This window comes from Passer montanus, unplaced genomic scaffold (assembly GCF_014805655.1).
Source record: "Passer montanus isolate IOZ18808 unplaced genomic scaffold, ASM1480565v1 scaffold40, whole genome shotgun sequence".
NCBI lineage: Eukaryota > Metazoa > Chordata > Aves > Passeriformes > Passeridae > Passer > Passer montanus.
The window spans coordinates 4,448,282-4,471,386 of NW_024368819.1; the positions used below are offsets into that span (position 1 = coordinate 4,448,282).

A 23,105-nucleotide genomic window follows, 5' to 3' on the forward strand; every position below is an offset into this window, starting at 1 on the left:
GTATCTAGGTCTACCGCGAGGGGGAAAGATGACAAGTATAATATTTATGAGCTACCACAAGCAATGCTTGCTTTTAAACACTGACATGTGCTTTGGCCTCCTACCATGGCACATCAAGACCTTCAGCTTATTCTAGGTCAGTGCTTGACCTCAGGATACTGCAGCATTTCTTCACCAGCAGCACTTGAATGTTGGTCATCCATGGATGCTGATTGCCAGCCTCCCAACCCAGCTGTGTCTCTTGTTTTGGGAGGGGAGTTGGTAGGGGGAAAATCATGGAATTTGTGCCTCACAGACCACACCTGGAGAGTGTGAGACTGCTATGGACCATTGCTCCCTGCTCCACTGAAAAGCTGACCCAAGGCATTTGGGGCCATGTTTTACCTGGGGAGGGATGGGTTCAGTCCTAGTGCCCCACAGGTTTTTGCACTGGCTCAGTGACACTTCTGCCTGTGCTTTCAAAATACCCATAAGCAGACAAGAACCAGGGAAGTGAAATCTCCCTTTTTGTCCTGACACCTCATGACTAGCAGGGCCAGCAAATTAGAGAAACACATTCTCTCCCAGACTCATTTAGCCACCATTTCTCTGAATGACTTGTCAGGTAGAGGATATGGTAATATACTTACCAAATAGAGTTAGAAGAATGAATATCACAAAAAAGAGGCCTCTAAACAAAACATCAAAAAAGACAAGGGAAAATAATAATTGAAGTGCCCTTTTTTCATGGAAGCACAAGTTAATTAATTAATGATTTTTCTAAACAACTGGCTTTGGAGAAAACATCATTTGCCGAGGTGCAGTACAATCCTTGGGGAGTACTTGCCATTTGCAGCAATGACAGCATACTCTGTTACTACCAATATACATGTCTGAAGGGTTAGCTAGTTTCAGGCTAGGAAAAAAAAGGAAAATACTGCATGGTAAGTACTCCTATACATGTTGATTTTGATCAACACATTATCTCTTTGCTCTGGTATGTCCACATAACATTCGGAAATCTCTATCAGGCCACTAAGTATAACAAATTGCTGGCCTATACATTTCAGAATTTTGGCTGTCTAAAGAATAAAATGATGGCTTTGTACTACAGCACACAGCTGGACAAAGCTGGACAAAGATGCATACATCAGTGGCAGCAAAGATATTTATCTACAGATGAAAAGCTTGCAGAGGATGTCAGCATTTTATTTGCTTCTAGACTGCATTATCAATCTTTGGCATTACCCAAACTTAAAAGTCATTGCATTATGCAAAATACTTTCAAACAAGCAGCATCTCTTGTCTTCATTTCTAACTTTCTTAAAGCATAATTTGATGCATTACCATAAATGAATGAAAGAGCCACAAAATCTCATCAAAATGAGAAGGGAGAGTGGATCTGAGTCTGATGACCTGTAATTTGCCTGTTATTGGGGGGCTGCTTTTAAAAAATGGTCCAAACTCACTTTGTGCTGATTGCTAATTTAACCACTTTAAATATTTTAATATATAATTTCCATTTTTCTTTCTATATTAAGGAGTGAATGCACTTTCCATTTTAATTCCCAAACTGAAAAAGCAATGGAACAGTGTTTGAAGAAGCCATTTCAGAAACATGTCAGTTCAGGCACGTACCTGGAGACAGCAGAATATTCTTGACTAGCACCATCAACAGACTACTAGGAGACTCCAGCAGGTCAGCTAAGGACCTGTATTAATGATAAGAAATAAGAGGGAATTTCTCTTTACTCAACAGTGAACATACTTTCTGTGATAACACCTTCCAAGTGCATGGTTTGTTCTGGAAATGGTGGGATCTGAAATACCTTTTGCAAAGAGGGATTGTTTCTGTGGAATTGGAACAGAAATATCCACATGTATTTAGACTAAAAAAATCAATAATAAAATAACCTAGATTTAAAATTTTTTTCTCCCTCTCCTGATTTCCATTGTCATATCACTTCTTCAATGTCTTCAGGGTTTGTCTTGAGCAAAACATCACTGTAAACTGATGTGTTTGGTGTAAAATAATAAATTTCATCCAAGGCCTTTTCAGTTATATGTCATTTAATACAGTAACTGTGGGCAAGGTGAGCCCCCATTGTGCTCCCACTGCTGTCAATAAGTATTTGCTGCCCATGAGTTCAGAAATGAGTACCAACTCTGGCTGTGAAAGATCACTCCTAATCTAAATTTGTCACATCCTAGCGCTGTCTGTACCTCATTTTCTGGGTGCCCATCTTCAGGCTCCCAGAGATTAATTTGCAGGGTAGGCAGGTGCTATTGGAAACAGGGAAGATGATCTCTGTTTCATGTGCAGAGACTCTTGCTGTTCAGATGCAGTTGCTGTCCTACACTCACAGCCCTTGTGAAGGGCTCTTCGCTGTTTCCATCCTAAATGCAGGCAGGTAAATGCAGGTGCAAAGGGAGTTGCTGCTGGCAAAAAGCTGGGTGCAGACACTGCCATTTGGTTCTGGCTCTGGTCAAGATTTGTATTAAAACAAACAAAACACAAAACAAAACAAGCCCCAAGAAAACTCTTCTATCATTTCAGTAAAAACTAACCATGACCTCTTGTGTCTGGCTGACTTATCAGGTGGAAATATTAACGTCATGGAGCTCCAAGCAATTTCAACAAAAGCAAGGTCCTTGGGTTCCCTACAGGGACCTGCCCAGTTAGTTGCCCTCTTTTTTTGATTTTTCTCTCTACAACTAAGATTTTAGGAAACAGAAAGAATAAGAACACTTCAGTGCGCCCAGTCAGCTGTGAATATACAAAGGATGAAGATGCTCTGCTGAGAATACCACAGGGAGAAAATGACTGATCCTCTGCAGAGTCCAAGGAACCCAAAACCCCCTACTGAATAGTGAGAGTGAAAAATAAAGAGATAAAATAAACAAAAGCCAACCACAAAGGATGTTTATTTAGTCAGAAAACAGCATCCATCCATAACCCAATGTTTCACTTCACAACTCTGATATGTTTCAATAGATTTTTGTCTCAGCTCCATAATATGCCATTCCTTAAATGCATGCATATATATTAGTTCTAAAAGACTGGACAGTTTCCCTTGCTAGCTTTATTGTGTCAGATTTTCCCATGTTTATAAGGTCTTTCTCTGTTGCTGTGAGATAGACCTGGGCAAATAAAAATCTATCCCTGCCTGACTGCTCAGGGAAGCACTGACCCTGAGTAACAACCACACGCAAACAGCGTGGACAGCCCAGATTTCTCTCCTTTAACCAGTTTTGCTCTTGGAATGTGAAAAGCAGGTCAAAAACTTTGAAGACTAAGGTCTTCACTGGAGTCACGTGTAATTGTTAAACACAAGGCTCATAGATGGCCAGTAAAGTGAGGACTCTGCAAACACTTAGGTGAGTGTTTAAGAGTATTGAGTAGAGAACCCTGTCCCCAAGGACATCCATGGCATTTGTAATGTCAAAATTAATGGGGGAAAGATTTTATTTGATGGGTTTAATCTATAATTTAGTGTAAAGAGCCAGAGCTCAAATTGTTCTTTACTCATCAGAAATGAATAATACTGAGCTTGAAGGAGGACTAGATAACCAAATTACACATGCAAATATAAACACTATGATGGACTGCAGCAGTGTAAGTGAAAAATATTATTTGCCTTCCAAGAGAAAAGAAATAGTTTTTAAATGAACCTTTAATTTAATCTATCTCTTTAGAATATTATCTTAAGAGAAAAACTTATTACCCCTATGAAGATATACCCATAATGGAGACTTCTCAGGTATCTCTCACAAAAACATTCAAAATAGATGTGAACACACACTCTAGTTTTTCCATAAACATCAACATTGGTAAATATTGTCCCTTGCTTTATCTTTGCCACTTGGTTTCACCTCAGACCAATAAATCTATGCAGGCATCCATAACTATTTACTACTCTCATTGGATTAGCAATGATTACAAGTGGCTTCTCCATTGACAGACTGGATGAAGTCCAAATTCTTCCCCCGTGGCATGTATGCCTCCTACCATTGCAGAATCCCCCAGGAGATATTTTCCTGCTCACAGGCAGTACAGGTGTTCCTGGTAAACCAGGAAAGCACAAGGTTTACCCCTGCTCTCAGGTCAAAGTGACCACCAAGCACTTGTTAACAATGAGTTGTCCCATTTTTAGATGGTCCATCTTATATCCTATGCTGCCTGTCTACATAAATCTACCTGGATGACAGGCAGTAATCATCTATACTAATCATACAGACCAGAGGTTAGGATAATTCAATACAGCTTCTTCAGAATGCCCCTAGGAGAGACAGAATTGCCATGCCCGTGTCCCAAATGGGAAGCAGTCAGAATGTACCAATACCAATGAGGTCTTTTACTGTTAGTGTGATGAATGGCAACCATGGCCAAAGAAGCAATGTCATATGAAGAAAATACTTTGATAAAAGGGAAAGTACTAATTTCACCCTTGGACTGCACTAAGCTGACAGGGTCCTGCAAAGAAGACAGTCCAAGCACAGGGAAGCAGAGGGTAATACAAAGGAAATCACTTCCCAAAGAATACAATATTGGCAGTGGTGGGCTCAAGGCCAAAACAGACATGTGTTGATTTTACATCTGCCCATGGGCTTATTTTTTTGTGGGATAAGAGACCCTTAGAAACCTTGAGCTATTTTCCATTGCAGGAAGCCCTTGGTGATGATGAGAATACACAAACTGCCCATTGTTTTCCTGGGAGTGAATTGTTCCTATGTTGCACCAGGTGTGCATTAGCCTGCTGGCACAAGGACCCTTTGAACCAAGACAGAGGATCTGAGAGGAAGGAGTAGGCTAGAAAGATGAAAGCAAGGCCACTTTCATGTGAATGTGGAGAAGGACAAAAAAAAATGGAACAAAACCCACTTGACATGAACTGCAGTGCTCCTAAGTGAAAGCCTCCCCTACCCCAGGAAGATGGAAAAGTAGCCATAACAACACAAAAGAGTCAGATTCACAAATGTCTCTTCAATTGGTCACAAGCAAGGAATGTTCAAGGGAATCCCAGGAAAATACACCTTGTGCTGCCGGGGTTTTTTTGGGTTTCTTTCTGTTGCAAAGGAGTAACCTTGAAAGAAAAAAGACTGGGAAGCCACAGCGGTAACTGAGCCCAAATAGCAACTGTATTGTAATGTCAGGGAATCCTGCCTCTGTGCAAGTAACAATGTGTTCAGTGATCCTGAAGCTGTTCTCTAAATATGCTCTAGCTGTGATGCATTTGCACTGTTAAGGTTTGTGCTGAAGACAGTTAATTCATATAGATGGGAAAAGTCAGATGGATGGATTGACCTTGGAACTTGGCCTGGAAGTTATTCTTAGTCTCCACAAGAAAAGCACTGTTCATTTTGCACAGCAAAGCCTGAGAAGTGAGCATAGAAACCCAGGGATGTGCTGGTGACTTGCTTGGGAGTTCTGTTCTCTTAAAGTCACATCAAGATTCAAATTGAGTAACTTCTCCCTTTGCTACAAACATTCCCCAAGCCCTACAGCGGCATGAAATTGGATCCAGTACTTTTCCCAACACATTGCTGAATGGACCAAGAAGCCAGGAAAGTTTGGAGAACAAGCTCCACATAAAATCTTGACAGATTCAAGGCCTGGTCTTGTCGTGCCTTCAACTTGGAAGTGGCTCTCCTGCCCTAAGACTTTCAGTGAAGGACAAATGCAGCAAGGAGAACTTTCACTTGCAGCCAGCAAAACCTGTTCACCTCTCTCCACAGGATGAAGTGTTTCTGGATGCAATCCTGTGTCCCCAGTAACAGTGGCTAGTTTGTCATCTGAAAGGTGGGAAGTAGCTATCACCTAGACTAGAGTTACTGCAGTTATCCTGACATGGATATTGGATGTATGAATGAGTATGAAAGATACCAATGAGCAATGATCCCTCCTACCTTTCAACCCCTGTGCTGGCTTATTCTGTTGAATAAAATGCTTCAATCTATGGACTCGAGCCTGAACTGAGTTAATAAGTATCTTCACTACAGTTGGGCCCATGTAGATGCTGCCTTGAAACCCTTCTTAAGTCCATTTCAAGACCTCAGGCCTGAACTTTGTGGGCACTATGTTTATAATTGGTGTTTTACGTGCTGTAGTCAGTGCCCTTGGTGGGCAGCCCACCTGCTTCCCAGCAAGGATTCAGGGAAAATCCCTGGTATATCTGTGCCTGGATTGCCGAAGGGCAGATGGGCTCCAGAGGACTCTCAGGGTGGGGATGCACCAGTGGCTGGGATGTAACAGCTCTCGCCTGGGCCAGCTAATCCAACCTTGCTCCCTGTGGCCCTGCATCTAAAAGGGGTGCATTTCCAAAAGGGATGCTGACTGCTGGAGACTGATCTCCTTCCCAGGCTTCTTCTGCATCTGCCGTCCCCGGGCAGCACCCGACAGCTGGGTGACCAACCCGAGGACACACGCCTGCACCACAGTGGGTGCTCAAGACAAAAACCCCTACAGTGGGTGAGCAGCCAAGCTCATGCCCATCCCAAGCAAGAGTCCTGTCACCTGCTGACAAGGGACACACCAGAAAATGTAGGAACCTTCTCTGCTGCCTTTCCCCCTCCCAATCCAGCATAAATCACAAATCAAAAGGCAAAAGAGGTAGAAGCCAGTTAGCTTTTCTTCTTTGCTCACTCACCTCTCCGTTGACCTTGTTCCCTTGCCAGAATGAAAAGCACAGGTTCCAAAGGCATGGGGAGTTGTCTCTCGTGTTGTCCAGCTCAGCTGGAAGCAGAAGGGCCTCATGCAGGTGGCGTGAAACCTAGTCTGGTGAGAGCTCATCTGGGAACTGCAGAGTTCAAGACATCATTTGAATTTGGCAGCTCCTCTCCAAACTGCCCACCATTTCCTTGAACCAGGAGGGAACTTGGAACCTGACCCAGCTGGAATCTGGGATCCACTCTCCCCTACATGTGGTTCCAAAAAACAAAGGGACAGAGCCTGTAACCTGTAGAAGGCCTCCTCATAAAGTCACCAAGAAAAGAAGTAAAAATCAATTAATTGAAAATACAAGATGAAACATGTTTCTTACCATTTCTGTGCACAGTGCTGGGCAATATACCTTCTGCAGGTGCATTTTAATCATGCTCCTGTTGATGCTGCTTTGTGCCCTCTCTGGCTTGTATTTAACTTTCCACAACAGATCATACTCAGCTTTGGACGCAATAAAACAAATCAGTTTCTTCCTTTTTATTTGGGCATGTCATTAACATTAAACACATGCTCCAATGACAGTGGAATTGATGGCTGAATGGGTTGTATTTTAATTTAAGTAATATTTCCATTAACCTAAAAGCTCTCCCTTAAAAGTCTGTACAATTTATTTATTGGAAAAAATCCAGAATAATTGTACTGAAAATTCTTCTCTGAATGATAATATGTCAGACTTTTAAAGCTCTCTTCTGGCAGCTTTTCTTTTCGCCTTTGAACATTACTGACATAAGAATACATTTCTCACAAGTCTGATGTGTATTGAAAAAAAAGAGAAAAGAAGAAGAAAGAGAGACTGCCGCAGAAATCACAGTAGGTGTAAAATGCCACAGCCCCAGATCTGTCCCCTTGGCTGGAGAAGTGCATCCCAGATTTGTTACTCGTTTATGTTAGGTTATGGAAAATGCAGAGGATTAAAAAGGCAGAGGGAAGCAGATGCCATGCACGCAGAGACATCTACACGCCAATCTCCATCCGAGAGCACAGAGGCACTGCACCCAGCAAAAGAATGTGTTTGGAGGCAAAGCTAAGCTGTGGCAGCTGGGGCTGGGACTGAGAGGTGCAGCTGCAGTAGAGGAGGCGGAGGAGCAGGCGGCATTCCTGAACTCAGAAAACACCAAAATCCACCATGCAAAACAAATAAAAGCTGGACTGTCCTCCCACCCCCGTGTTTGTGCTCACTGGCTTCAGAGCACAGGGGAACAGGATGGGGTCAGAGCTGCCTCAAAGCTGGAGCTCAGCCTGTAGAGAGAGGCTGCTGCAGGTTTGCCCCTTTTCCCAGCTGCCCACAAAGGGCACGGCTCCGACTGTGTCTCCCCTAAGGATGTGCCATCAAGGGCACACAAACACACAGCTATGTGTGCTTTTCTGTGAGCCAACAAACACATGTAGTATTCTGTCCAGACTTCTTTCAGGGAGGAGAGGGAAAATCAGAGACATGACAGCTGTTGTCATGTCACTTTGTGCTCCACTGATCGATGTATGCAGTCCCTAGCAACTCCAATTAAGCAATATAAAGTGCCTAAATAGGACAGCATGGAGCTTCTTCCCAGAGAGCACAGCCCTCAATTTGGGATGCCACAGGTCAGTCCAGGCACATCTGTCCAGCCTTTGCTTCCCCAGCCTGGGGAAGAGGTGGTTGGGCAAATACGGAGGAGCTGTGGGTGTGTGAGGATGACAGCTTCTCTCCTAAACAACAGCAGGCTTCTGACAGACATCAGCACAGAGCCCTGTGAGCCAGCACAGGTGAGAGATCATCCCTTCTCTCATCCCTGTGGTACCCATCTACCAAAGCCAGGCAGCCCCAAGGCACAGCCAAGGCTGTGTGTGTGAAAACCAGGCACAGCAACTCAGCACCACCCCAGGGCCAGGCCAGTACAGTCAAACCCTCCACTCTGATGCAGCTCCTTGGAGGAGTTTAGATCCACTTCCTTGAGAAGACACCTTGCCTGCTCTGGCCAGCATGGGTGGATGTCCCACACCACGGCAAGTCCTCTTCTAGACTGTGTAGGAGCTGGGTAGAGGGAAGGACTGCACTGAGACCCTGGAACCTGGACCTGGTGGGCAGCACTGCTCTCCTTTCTCCCTGCTACAGACCCGTGTTAAGCAGCAGCAATGAGGTCTGGATCAGAATGCAGCAGCTCTCTCCCTTCCTCCCCTCCATCCACTGCCAAAACACCCTTGGCTGCACCCCACGCCCCTGCACTGCAGCCAGCTGACTATTCATTTTGATTTAGGGTAGTTGTCAACAAGAGATCACAAATAAATTGTACAAAGCATCAACACCTCAGGAAAGCAGAATTTGCTTAGGATTTGGATATACTTTCTCCTGTCTCCACCCACGGGTTGTACCTCCAAGACAGGCTGGTTTCTCAGCAGTGGAGGGGGAGCTACTCCAGCAGCAGGTGTCCAGCAGCTGGAAGACTTTCCACCCGACTGTCTAGCTCAGTTGTGAGAACAACACTGCCATCAACTCTGTATGGGGCAAAACAAAACCCATTTCTCTTCCCTGCCAATAGGGGATTCCTTCTGGAAGATGACACTGACCCCACGGTTTCACGGTGCTCGCACGCGGATGTGAGGGAAAAGAGCGCGCTCCCTTCCAGCCACAGCCCTGAAGGTCTGTCTTTCTCCACGGTTAGGGAGGGTCAGGAAGGGCAGCCAGCCCTTCGTGTGTGGCCTGAGCCTGCTTAGCTTCTTTCACTCTTCATCACTCAGCCAAGCCTCGCATCTGCACTGGCTCTAGATGTCTCTCCCTCCCCTCTCCTCCCCTGGCTTCTCCCTGCATAGACTGATTTTGTGATGCATCCCAAGGAAGACAGTGAAAAATACATTAATATTAACTCCTGCCTGGACAATCAAAAAATGCTCCGAATTCTTTTCCACCGATAGAGCTAAGCAAATTCACCTTCTTTCTACTACATGCAGCATACTGATGCTGACCATCTCCTTACAGTCCTGTGTGGGGGAGCACACTGCTGAGACACAGCCATGCTAAATACCTGATACAGAATGCATGGAAGGAAGTTGCTCTTATCACCAGCTATTCAGCTCGTAAGGCCTCTGCAGACAGATGAGCATTTTGCCTTTATATATCTCATTTTTCTCATTCATGTATCATCCTCTCTCTTTTTCCTTTGTCTCCCCCTCCACTCCCAGCACGTCCTCATGCCGACTCCAGGTTTCAGCCATGATATAGTGGATTAGGTGCAAGGCTGACTGGCAGCTCTTACAGCTGGGGAGCTAATTCACATTTCTGCAGCTGGCTCAGCCCATATCTCTGAAGCCCTCTGTGGCTCTTTTTTCTCCACCTGGGAAGCAGTTATGCTTATCCACTTTGAAAAAAAAAACCAAAAAGTGATTTCCACTTAATATACCGAAGAATAGCATGGGATGTTGTTAAATAGGAAACTTAATGTGAGAGAGCATGTGCATGGACTGCTGCACTTGGCCACTCACAGCTCAAGGAGAGCCATAGCAGGTCTGCATCCCCTGGGACTGATCTAAAAGAAGCAGCAGCAGGATGGCATCTGGAGGAGTCCATCCATCTCCCTCCCAGCAGGGCGCTAAGCAGCTACACTAACAGCAGCTGACAGTGGGAAAGCTAATGGGTGTGTGCATTAGCCTACATAAGCATGTTCAAGATAGGAGGGCTCTGCAGAAATCAAAGGGGTTAAATTTCCAAGCCTCCTGTTCCAGAGATTATGAAACCACTCCAAGGGATCAAGCTCTGTCTTGGGATGGTCACAAAGAGACTTCATATCATCATGGTTTTTTGTCTCACTCATCCTTGTGAACTCTAATGTGTATGTGCATATGTGGGTGTCTCTGTAAAGGCTGCTCAAATGCATTTTTAAATTTCTCCCCACTATGCCCAGAAACACAGATCTATTACATGCAAGATAAAGAAGAGGGTTATTTCTTTAAACACAGAAATTTTCAAGTTTAAACTCACCCTTAATATGTCCACTTGTCCAGGACAGAGTCAGCAAGCAGCTCACCATGGCTTACCAGATGCCCAACACCAGCCACCTGACAGATCTGTGCCATAGTACTGAAAAGTTATGGTGACATTTTTTCCCTTGGCATAAGCAACAGACACTGCTACAACAGATGTGGTCCTTGAAGCAAATATTTCATGATAAACAAGAAACCTGTGTAAACAGTGAGTATAGATATATAATTGATGATGGATGCATTTGGGACCAGAGCAAGATCTAAAGAACTTAGTTTTAGGCACAGTAACCAGGGGAGATACTTCTCCCCCCAGGTGTGACCCCTGACATGTCCTCCAGGCCAGGTTCATTCAGCTCAGCTGTATCTAGGAGCTTAAACTGCCCTAGAAAGCTTGAACCACGTGGGTTGGGAATAGGGAGAGGGAACGGGAGCGAAGCCAAACTGGATGAGCGGAAAATCTCTCCTGTAAAAGCTTGCAAGACCTTTACAGATCATCATAATGGCTTTTTGTTGTTGTAGTTGCAGGGATCATTTTTTAAAACAAAGAGATAACGTTTGGTTCATTTCTTTCATTTTGGAAAAGGGCAGCTCCTAAGCCCTTATCATTAAGAAATAAGAGCAGTGTTACATGTTCAAACAATTTATGTGAAGATCCTGCCATTTGTTATGGGAACAGCAAGTACAACTGCAAGTCCATTATCATCCCTCCCTGCCTCTGCATGCACAGCATGAGCAAGTGAGGAAGATTAGGGGTAAAAGCAATGGAGCCTGCAAAGTCAGTGACAAATATTCAGTACTTAAAACCCTTTTTGATGCTTCCCACTCTGAAGTGAGGCTTTGATTTGGTCAGCGGTCAGACATGGACCCACTGATTTTTCTCCAATTTACTCTCAGTCTCAAAAAATAGCAACCTCTTTTTGTGATCTGATGGCTGAGAAGGAAGTGACCCAACACCACCACAGTACTCTCCTGATGGCCCCATGAGCAGTGCTGACAGGAGGTGGGCTGCAGAACTGATACTGATAAGTTAATAGTGTTGGAAGGAGTTTCTGGACACCTGCCAGTGATATCTGCCTTTTTACTTAAAAAAAAAAAAAAATCACAAGGCAATTGGCATTACATTCTGGTCTTGTTTTGAAACCCACACTTCCTGTGACCTCCACTCCCCATATCTTCACCCTCCCACTCACAGCTAATCTCTCTCTGTCTCTCCCCACTCCTCTGTGTTTCTGCAGACAACACATTTATGGTGCTGTGAGTCTGCAGCAGCCGACAGACCATTTCTCATAATAAACCACTCCTGGCTGCACAGCCAGGCTGGGCTCTGCCACGTGAGCAGTTGGGAATTCATGGTTTTTCTAAAGAAGCTTTGCACTCCAGAAAAAAACCCCTACATCTTCTGTAAGAAGAGCGCATGCCAGGGCAAGCACAGAGGGCTGGCAAGGAGGACAGCAGGGATGGGGAGTCTGGTACAGCCCTCCATGACATCCTGCATGGTGAGTGCTCAGCAGTGAGCCCATTGTGAGCAGAGAGAAGAAAAGCCACTTGCTGATGGGCAGCAAGGAAGGGCAAGGCACCTGCTGCAATTACTTAGCAAAATTTAGAGGCTTTTAAATAAAGAGAAAGTTTCTGGGGAATGATCATGACCAAAACAGCAATTTAAGGAGCCTCCTGAGAGTGTGCTCTAGCTGTGCCAGCACATCCCTCAGTTCAGTGCTGCTGCCCACAGACGTCATGAGGTGCAGGGGCAAGCAGGGTGGTAGGAAGGCAGGAAGGCAGGGGCTTGTCTGCTATGTCAGGGTGCCTTCCTACACAGAGCTGTGATGTCCCCACCACAGTGGCCTGTCAGGGCAGCAGCAGATGCCAGCACAGGTTTCAGAGGCAGCTTCCATGGGCAGGTGTCCTAAAGGAGGTGATGTTTTCCTACACAGAAGCCAGCAGCAGCAGCAGGAGAGCTGACCCTGCTGCCCCACTGTCCCTGGCACCTGGCAGATGTGGCGGTGCTCCCAGCACAGGGCTGGGGTCCAGACGATCTCCAGAGGGAGCATCAGCTGTCTCCAGCATGCAGGCTGTGACTGACAGGTGGGGCTGGCTGCCAGCAATGTCCCCTTCAACCATCACAGCTGAAGCTGATGGTGGAGCAAGGGACACCGTGGCATCACTCCTGCCAGGGATGCTCTAGTACAGCAAAACTGGGAAAGGGGGAGAAGGAACCTTATCTGGGTGGACAATGAAATAAAGCAATGCAGCAAGGAGACCCTGGACTGATAAGGTGTCAGGATGGGGATGCTCAAGTTATGGGTCACACCCCATTATGGGCTCAACTACTTCTGGAAAGAGCAGAGAGCGGAAGGAAACCACATGGGAACAGAAATCCTATGTGGGCAGCAGAGCAGCGCCTTGCTGAAGGAGGAAAAGGAAATAGGGGGAAGCTGCTGTACTTTTTCAGCCTAATTGTAACTGTGTCTTCCTCAGCCCCTCCTGCAGCATTCCTGTGCCTACAGTATCTTCCTCCCTCTTCAGAGGGAAAGATCTACAAGCTCAGTTGATATTATTCATTTCACTGGAAATTTAAGAGGGAACCACTTGTAAAAGTGTTAGAACAACAAAAGAGAAATGGCAGAGGGACAGGGCTGCTAGATATTGACAGTTACACGTCTTTATCTGCTGGAAACAACTGCACAGTGTACCCCAGCCGCCAGAAACAAGGAATGAAAGAAAAGGGAAAAAAGGGCATTATTAAAGGATGAACAAACCTCCTGGCTTGGAGAAATCCATGTCCCTCCACACCTGAGCTCAAGTGCTTGCTGCAGGTCCCTACAGCCCTCCCTGTGCCAAACAGACCTGTTGTGAGGAGCCAACACAGCTACAATGCCAAGCCTAAGTACAGCGTGGTAAATTTTAAAGAAATTGAGATGTGGTAGAAAGTAACAAAGCTGTGGGAACAGAAACTTTTCTCTCTTCTGGCTCTTCTTTTGGAGTCTCAGATGCTTTGGACAGTGATCAATGAGAGGAAAACAACAGCATTTCCCATCTGTACTTGCTAAACAGGCACACTGGCACAAGCAGCTGTTGAACCAGGGCATCCCACTGGCATCTGCTTCCCATGAATCCATGGCTGGAGCAAGATGAGTCCTGCTACAGAGGCTTGGAAAATGCACCACTTTATAAAACAAGAAGTTTTGTACTAGTGAGAGAAGAATCAAAGTGGTGTTTTCAGGAAATACCACTTTTAGTATCAGAACTGTGGTGTCAAGGCACCAAGTGAAGGCTGCCAGAGAGCACAGCTAAAAGTGCTAAAGCAGTGAGATACCGAGGAATGGATGGCAGCAGCCTCCAGAACAGCGCTGGCACCCCTAACATATGACAGGATTCAAGGCCAGACACCTGGAGGGTCTGAAAGCCCTGTCTCTGCAGATGAAAAAGAGACATCTCAAACTGAGGCCTTTTGGAACAAAAAAAGCCAGTGCAGAAGAAAGAAGAGCATCACCTTATAGGAGTGAGCAACAAATGAAGACTATGAACATAAAGTCAAAATAGACATGAGCCCTTGGGAACAGAGGCTTCATGAGGTAAGATGCTCAAAAGAGGACACACAATTTAACTTCCTTGCCTGAATGGGTCCAGCAGAACCAAAACTCAGCAATGTGGCTTGGCTACCTCACAGCTTAAAAAATGGCCTGATTTCAAGTAGTCTTGAGTATGCAGCAGGTTCTCACTGAAAATTTAATCCATATTTCACACTCAGTAAGTGCCTAATATCCTCACCTTAAGCTGCTCTCTGAAATCACCTCCTCAGGAGTAAGCTCAAGGTCCATGTGCACACATGTGCCTGGAGCACATCCTCATGTTCAGCCTCTCCTTGTGCTTGGGAAGGACAATCCCTGCACTCAGCTGTCCCTGCTACATCCCTCTCAACCTCTCCTGCTTCAACACCACAGGAAGCACAGGGACACCACTGCAGACAGTGGGAGGCCATGCTCAGAGAGTGGCTCCTGAGCACCTCTAGACCCACAGCTTTACTCACCTCCGTGCTGCTGCTGGTGCCTCACTCACACCAGAGCTAATTGTGTCAAAGGCGTGTTGGCAGGGACAGGTCTCTCAGGAGCAGACAGCAGGAGGAGAGGAGAACTGACCTTCCTGGATGAAAGCATGACTGTAAAATAAGACACACACCCCCACACATTGCTATGAAATCATTCCTCTCAAAAACACCAAGCCTGATCACCTGAGTGCTGGGGCTGCTGCAAAAACTTTAATCTGTAGTGGTAGTGCTGGTGCCTAAAGCCATTGTGAAGGCAGTGCTTGCAGCACTGAGATGTGCCTAAACCCCTGCTCCATTGCTCAACACCACAGTGTGCCTGATGGTGCCATCACCCTGTGCTAAAATCTGGCCTTTCACCAGAAAACTCACTCACTCACTCACTCACTCACTCACTCACTCACTCACTCACTCTCATTTTTCCACATGAAAGAGGTGTGGGTTTTTCCCATGCATTACCTGCATTACCACAACAATCCTGTAAATACTACCTCAGCCTTTCCATTGGAGTGGTCTGTTCCTACTGAGTATACTCTTTCTTCCCAGATGCTAAAAAGAACAGGGAGTCCCTTCATGGCTCATTATCTGGATCTCTACCCAGACCTCCTCTTCCTCTCTACCCCACAATTCTGGGTAGGGGATCTCTGACAACAGAGACTTACACCTGTGAAGTGGTTCAGCATCCTGGCAGCAGTGAGCAGGAAACTCAGAAGCTTTAGCACCATCCCTGTGGATTTGAGTCCAGCTCTCTGTATCTCCTAGCGCTTTTTGCAGAATTTAATTCATACAGTTCAGCACAAGTTGGCAGAGATTTGCAACAGACAGTTCACCACAAAGGTGCTTCTCTTACAGAGTTCACCATAATTCCCCAGTGTCTGTAACTTAGTCCTGTAATTGAATGAATCAGCAGAATTTTCTATCACTTATAGAGAACAAAAGACTTAAAATTTAACCTGAGTGACCTCTGAGGGCTCCAATCCATAGACTCCATAAAATTCATGGCAGAGAAGGACATCAACACATTTATTTGGTGTTTTCATTAACATTTTTTTCATCTAGTCTTATAATTTATGAGACAGGGAGCTCTGACTCATGCCTTTGGAATGTTTGGGGTTGGCAGGAAAAGATGTCCCATACGTGTCTGTACCTCACTGTCTCTGAAAAGGTCGATGCCACTCTTTAAGTGGGTGTCAGTGTTCTCAGGGATAAAGCACCCACACAGCTGGCCAAGAGGTGCACAGTGAAGCTGCAGCATGTGTTCTGTCTATGGAGTAGGATGCTATTTCACTGAGGAGGGGCTGACCTGAATACCTACCTTGGTCTCCTTCTGTCTTTGTTATTTTCTGAAATCCTGTGATGTAAGGCTTACGCAAAGAAAATGTAACAATAAAATATCCAGCATTTGTGTATTCTCTGTACAGTAGAGGTAAGAATATGAGATTTGTTTTTCTGCAAAAGTCACCTTCTTCTCTCTATTCTAGTCAATAGCTCCCTTTTACACCACTCAGGCAAATTCCTATACTGAGCTAAGGAATTCACCTAATGAACAGATTACAATTTGCTTTTGGGATTAAAATCCCTACTTACTGCTTGTCTGTTTCCAAACAGTCATGGAACCTGCAGATGGGCAAACCTGAAAAAGAGAAATACAAAAAAACCCTCATGCATTTGTATATGTTAAAGCATCAGAACTGTCTACAAAATGAAAGCTTTCTTCTTGCTCTTTTTCGAAAAACAAGCGAACAAACCAACCAACCAAATGTACTTGAAATCATGAGCGTATAAAGAAGGATTTTTTTTCTATTATCATAGCAAGCAGGATGCAATGCATACTACCAAAAGGTTCTCAGCTAAGCAGCTCTAAAGGGGTTTATGTCAGAAACACTGCAAAAACAAACACGGCATGGAGCTATACAAATCCAGGGTGGTTTGCTGTGGCTCAGTCCTATTATCCAAGTTAATGATGCTGTGGTGTCACAGCTGCACACCCCCGCAGGGTGGGTCTCCAGCAGTGCTGTCCTGTATCCATGGAGCTGACTCAGCCTCCAGAAGAGCTGCCCCTGGCTGTGGGGCCACTGTCCATCCTTCCCTGGGGAGGGGGGAGTGGGGCAAAACCCAGGGAGTGCAGGGAAAAGGGGACTCTCAGTCACAGCTGTCGAGATGGAACAGAAAGGAAGAAGGTTTAAGTGTGAGGAGCACTGAGTAGGGAAACTCCTCCCTCTTGCCCCTTCCCAGCAGGAGCCACTTCCCTGCATTCCCTCAGCCTCCTTCCACAGCTCTACACAGATGAGTTTCTCATGGCTGGAGGATGGGCAAAGCAAATGCTGACAATGGCAGCTGGTTTTGTGCCAGAGATTTGCATTGCCTGTGTCTGTCATCAGCCCCGAGAGCTGCACTTTTTGTCTGGTTAGTTTTGTGATTTTGTTTCAAGCAGATATCCCAGCCTAAGGCCTGATGGTGATTGAAGTTCCCTGCATGGGCCAGAGGTAGCTAAGAATAAAAAAGTGATAATTTGGTAATAATTACCCTTATTATCCAGAAATCAATAAAAGTTGTGTCTATTAACATGCATTTGATGTTTACATTGAATCATACATCTGAAGCCTGTTTCAGCCAGAGACACCTCACTCATTATTATGCTGGTTTTACCAAGTACAATTTTTGGAAATCCTTCCTCTTCTTTTCCTGCTTCCCCCCTGGCAATCATTCCCAACAGCAGAGGAGACAAGGAACTGCAGTCAGAGCTCAAGACTGACTGTCTGCTGCTAGAGCAGACAAAACCTCAGGATGCACCCCACAGCACTGGGCTTCCCACTGCTCTCAGTCTGTGTGAGTGCACTGCACCAGCCTGCAGCTACAAGTTCAACAAAATCAAGGCAGCCTAAGGCTGGTGTCACGCTGCAATGAACCAGACCACTGACACCCAGGTGAAAGATTTTAGAGAATCAAATACGTATTTCTTCCCCTATAAGGATTGCAGCTAAGAAAGGTTCTTCTGTGTGAGATTTGGAGAGGCTCTCTCCTCTAATTCCCTGAAGAAAATCCGGAGGCAGAAAGCGAGACCAACATTGCACTGGTATATTGGCTGATGGGTACAAAACCTTCTGACAAGTCGTTTGCTTGGCCCTGATTGGAAAATATCTTTAATTAAAACACCACATCAGAATCCTGAACCAATTTCATCCCAGCTCTGCTAAGTGCTTTGTACAAAACATTAACTCTAAAATCTCATTACACATTAGCAATCCCTGTGACAAACATAAATGATAATTTAGCTCTAATGCATTCTGGAGCAAGCCATTTTTAAGACAGGCACATGATATCAGCTTGCTAGGAGAAGGGGAAGAGTTGAATTTATCTGTCTCTTTATTTTTTAAACAAATGGCTCTAACTGGCTCAGCAATGGGCTGCACAAATCATCGTCATGTGCAGACGTGACAGTACATAGCAGCTGCTTAGCCCAAATCTGGCACTTGAGCCTGGGCTGGGCTTTGAAATCCCACCAGCAGTGCCGAGCTGCCACGTATGTAAGCATTCAGAGGAAGGGGACTGGTATGGGGAAGGTGGGGATGTCTGTTGATCTTACAGGACAGCAGGGAGGGAGATATATCCAGAGGCTGCAGGTAATGTAAGCTTGCTGGAAAACACAGGGAGGAGGAAGGAGGAGGTGTAACTAAGGCCTGCAGTTGCTCCAGCTGGCTTCCCAGGAAAGAAGCACACGTGCAAAAAGGCAACACTTGCAGTGGTGATGTGATCCCCAGCACTAGTGGGAATTTTGCACCACTAAACACTGCACAATCCAGCCAGGACAACAGAGGACACTGCGGTGGATAATATTTATATTCAAGTACAAGAACTGTCTTAACAGCACTTCTAGGCCAGAGGGGTGGTAGTGGAACTAATGTTATTTGCATTTCTTGTCAAAAAGACATTAAATAGCCCTTCTTTGATTAGTAGCAACATTTTCAATCTCTCTCTAGTCTTGAAAATGACCTTTCCAAAGTCCTCAGGCTGCACCTTGATCAATTCTTCTGTGTGCAAGAAAGCACATGGGCTGTTAACTTTGTGAAATGGGGAATTTATGGTTATTTACTATGGGATTACGAAGCATGTACATAATAAATATTATACAGGGATTTTAAAAACAGACAAATCCCAACACTTCCTCCAAATGCCACCTATCAGATTTGGTCATTTCCTGGAAATCTAGAGGGAGAATCACTTCTTTTTACTGGCTGAATAGAAGTTGCTTAAGTTTTCAGTGAAGGGAATGCTCATCTGATCTTTTCTGGCTGCACTAGAAATCAGACAGATTCTTTCTGATTAAATTTTTTTGGGGGAGGAAGAGAGCAGATCACCTGCATCCATTTCCTTGTCAGAGATGAAAGATATCCATCAGGCCTCATGATAAGATGATGTTTCCTCTGTTGCATCTGTAGAGAAAAAGTGCAAATCAAAATGAACTTGACTTTGACAATGCACATCTCTCTCCTGTAAGAAGACTTGAAAACCTGTGTTTTGTCTAGCAAGGAAAAAATCCCCCTAAAACTTACTGCAGTATGGATGCAATCTTCAACCAGCTCTTCTTTCAAGCAGCAGTCATGCATTACTTTGCCCTACAAAAGTAAAAATATTATTTATACCAGTTTAATGGGTGCCCAGACATGTTAGCTCCATGTGCTTTTGAATTCCACAACATATCTAACAGTGTTGTCCAAATACTTCTTGAACTCTGTCAGGCTGGTGCTGTGACCACTGCCCTGGGGAACCTGTTCCAATGCCAGGTCACCATCTGGGTGAAGAACCTTTTCCTGATATCCAGCCTAAACCTCCCCTGACACAACTTCAGGCCATTCCCTCAGGTCCTGTCCCTGCTCACCACAGAGCAGAGATCATTGCCTGCCCCTCCTGTTCCCCTCACAAGGAAGCTGTAGCTGCAGTGAGGTCTCCCCTCAGTCTCCTCCAGGCTGAACAGAGCAAGCGACCTCAGCTGCTCCTCAAGGCCCTTCACCATCCTCGTAGTCCTTCTTTGGACACTCTCTAATAATTTAATGTCATTTTTACATTGTGCATCCCAAAGCTGCCCCCAGCACTCGAGGTGAGGCTGCCCCAGCTCAGAGCAGAGCAGGACAATCCCCTCCCTTGCCTGGCTGGTGATGCTGTGCCTGATGCTCCCAGGACAGGGTTGGCCCTCCTGGCTGCCAGGGCACTGCTGAGTCAGGTTCAACTTGCCATTGACCTCTGGGTCTCTTTCCACAGCACTGCTCTCCAGACTCTCATTTCCCATTCTGTGCATACATCCAAGTTTGCCCCATCCCAGATGCAGAATCCACCACTTATGTTTGTTAAACTTCATACGGCCCTCTAACTTTCTGGTGATAATCCAGCCCTCTAATTTTTCTTGGACACTTTCTGTCTAGCCCACAATTTTTCGTTTCTTCATTTACAGTAAAACGTTCCTGAATTGCTCATCCTGTAGAGGATTTGTGTTCCTAACCACTGTGCTATACTGCCAGGTTTCAGCATAATTTTCCTTCTTCTTGCCACACCTGTGCACTTGCCTCAGATACTGGACACTTCTATCGCAGACTAAAAAATCATATTTAGTAGAACTTTCAGTAACAAGCAGCATGATTGTCAAGGCAGCTCTACTGCTGTGGCTGCATGTGTAGCTGTACTCTTTCTCTTCTCTGGGTTGAAATCAGTACACTGGGTTTCAAACAGAGTTCAGTCAAAAATCATTGCATGTTGTCCACAGAAGGGGTGGGGAGTAATTTGAGGTGATAGCTTCTTTCGTCCTCAGCATGGCCCTTGGCTAATCATTAAATTATGTCTGCAGGCTCTGCAGAAGTGAGTGCATTTTGAAGGGGACCAGTGTGATAAACACTGCAGGGGGGGAACAGGAGCTGTGCTTAAATTTGTGTTTGGCAGTGACAATCAGCATTACGAAGTGATGCTTCATTAGTCATGTGAAGAACAGAACAATGCTGTTGGCTTTATTTGCAGCCTTCTGCCTCAGTTACATGCTCACCTTGGTCCATGTAACTCCAGTCATAACATCGTCCTTCTGTGGCATATCTTAACGAAAAGCCATCAAGGCCTTTGACTCTTCATGACGTGCTTCACAGCTCTGCCTACATACCTGTGTCTGCTTACATAGCTGTGTCCCACACCTGCCCAACACTTAACCACCCTTGTTCAAAGGCAAAACTCAGCCAAGGTAGCTTAAGAAAAAAAGAAAAAGTTCAACTTGTTCTACTCCTCAGCTCAGTTAATCCTTGTAGAAAGTCACTGCCTGTGTACTTTGTGCCAATCCCATGTTCAAAAACTACATTTGGTTCACATCAAGAGGAATTTTCTTCTCAACGCTGCTCCAGCAGAAAGCATAAGCTTCACTTGCTGTGGAACACATGACATTACTCCAAAAATAGTCCACTACTTCTCCAGCTTAAGAGTAATGAAGTTACCTGTTGGAGACAAAACCTACAGCTACAGGCAGGGAGCATGCTGGAGCAAGGCAGAGGGCAAATAGGATCCTGAAAAGCAATATGGTGCAAAGCAGCAGCAAAAGGGGAAGTAAATTGGGATGGGAAGTCTCAGGAACGCCAGGAAACAGATGCAGTGACAGACGAGAGAGAAGCAAGGACAGCCCTTTTGTGTGGGCTCTCAAATCCACATGGCCCAGATACACCTGGAGGTGAATGTAACCTGGGCAGGTCAAACACAAATGAGCCCTCAGTTGTGAGAGGTGAGGCAAATCTCACCTGACAGGGGCTCCACAATGAGCAAACAATGACTGCTGCAGAGCTGTGCTCTTACGTTGCACATTGTCGCTCACCTGCAGCCTGCTTGTGGTGGCAGGAGGGCTCCTCACTGCTCTCACTGTCTTCTCCCAACTCAGCTTCCCTGGACTGTTCCCCTGGGGGTGCCCATGCCATGTCCTGCCCCTTTATGCTGCAGCTTCTCCACTTGGCTGGCACCTAGGGAAGGGAAGCATGAGGAGGGGCACGTCACAGCCAGCTGGAGAAGGGGTGCCCCATGGGACCAGCCTGGACCTGCTGCTGCCCAGCAGCCCTGGCAGCCTCCCTCCACTGAGTGAAGAAGACAAGAATGCATCAGTGTTCACTGGATAACCATTACCCAGATAGAAAAACAGGTAAATTGCTTTATCCTTGGAATTCTGCTCCATGGTCTTCTCTCTCCCCCTTTGCTTGACCAGATGCTGTTCTCTGGCAGCCTCATTTCAGGAAGGAGTGGATGATACAGCACCCATGAGTGCTGCTGGAAGCAGCTGGGAAGTGAGGTGCGGGAAGCGAGGCCTGTACCTACTCACAGACATCTGTGCTCCTCTTCAGGAGTGGCTTTTGGGGATCATATTCCAGCTCTGCAGCTCTTGTAATTTCTGTGGCATGCCCTGCATAGTCTCCTGTGGCTGGATGTGCTACATGGAAGAAATTCCCCACCCAGCCCCAGTGGCTGTACCCAGGCTGTACCTGTTCCAAGGATAGGCTGCCCAGCTCGGGTGGTTGTGCTGTCCTTTCCAGTGACCTGCATTCACAGTGATTTGTGTCTGCCTATAAATCTGCCACCTGTGCCTGGTGCCATCAGAGCTCTTCCAGGAAATCCCTGTGCCATGGCCTCGCTGCCTGATCCTGTAAAGGGAGGCTGGGACAAAACCAAAGTGAGTTGTGTGCTCTGCTGCAGGCAGGGCATCCCGGGGCTTGGAGTGCAGCCATCCCTGTGGATCATCCGGGCTGGGGTGGCCACTGGCCATGCAGGCAAGTCCTATAATGGGTTTTGGTCTGCTGTCATCCACCAGAGCAGAGTAAGGGCACAGCCACGGCCACCCAGACAAATGCAAATTGACTGCATCAGCTGGGGGAAGACAAACATAAGGAAGAGGAACGGGGTGTGCAGCAGCTCCTGGCGGGATCAGAAGCAGCACTGCTTTCACACACGTTTTGCTTAGCATAAAGGATCCTCTGATGTTTCATGACTATCAAAGGCTTTGAAATTCACAGGAATTTCAAGGAAGGCAGAAGTTCATCTGAAATGAGAGAAAGATTATATTTTCCCTCCCACCATATTTCCAGCTTCCCAAGAATTTTCCTTTGAAGACTCTGCTGCTCCCAGAAATGTCTTTATGATGTTTTTAAAGTCATTTCCCATACAGGATCATCACTGCACAGCACAAGCAAATGGTAGAGGCTCAGAAAGCAATGTATGGGGGTGAGAACTGAGGATGTGGGTGAGCTTCAGCTTCTCAACAAAAGCAAATCATCCATCATTGGTTAGAGGCAAGTGTACCAGATGTCCCTTGGTGGAGGGAGAACGGGTGCTTCCTGAGTGGCTGTTTGACCAAGCAGTGCCTTACTGCTTCCATGCTGGTCAAAATAAGAACACGGATAT

At 45.8% G+C, this 23,105-nt stretch overlaps 1 long non-coding RNA gene across 1 annotated transcript; it reads right to left on the bottom strand.

Moving 5' to 3' along the window:
• Window positions 1-14,760: 14,760 nt before the first annotated feature.
• Window positions 14,761-22,719, bottom strand: LOC120506881. Its single transcript, XR_005628622.1, has 6 exons — window positions 22,190-22,719; window positions 21,535-21,676; window positions 19,250-19,312; window positions 19,055-19,129; window positions 16,284-16,329; window positions 14,761-14,810 (listed from the first exon to the last, which is right to left on the bottom strand). It is a non-coding gene; the product is annotated as an uncharacterized LOC120506881 (long non-coding RNA).
• Window positions 22,720-23,105: the final 386 nt, after the last annotated feature.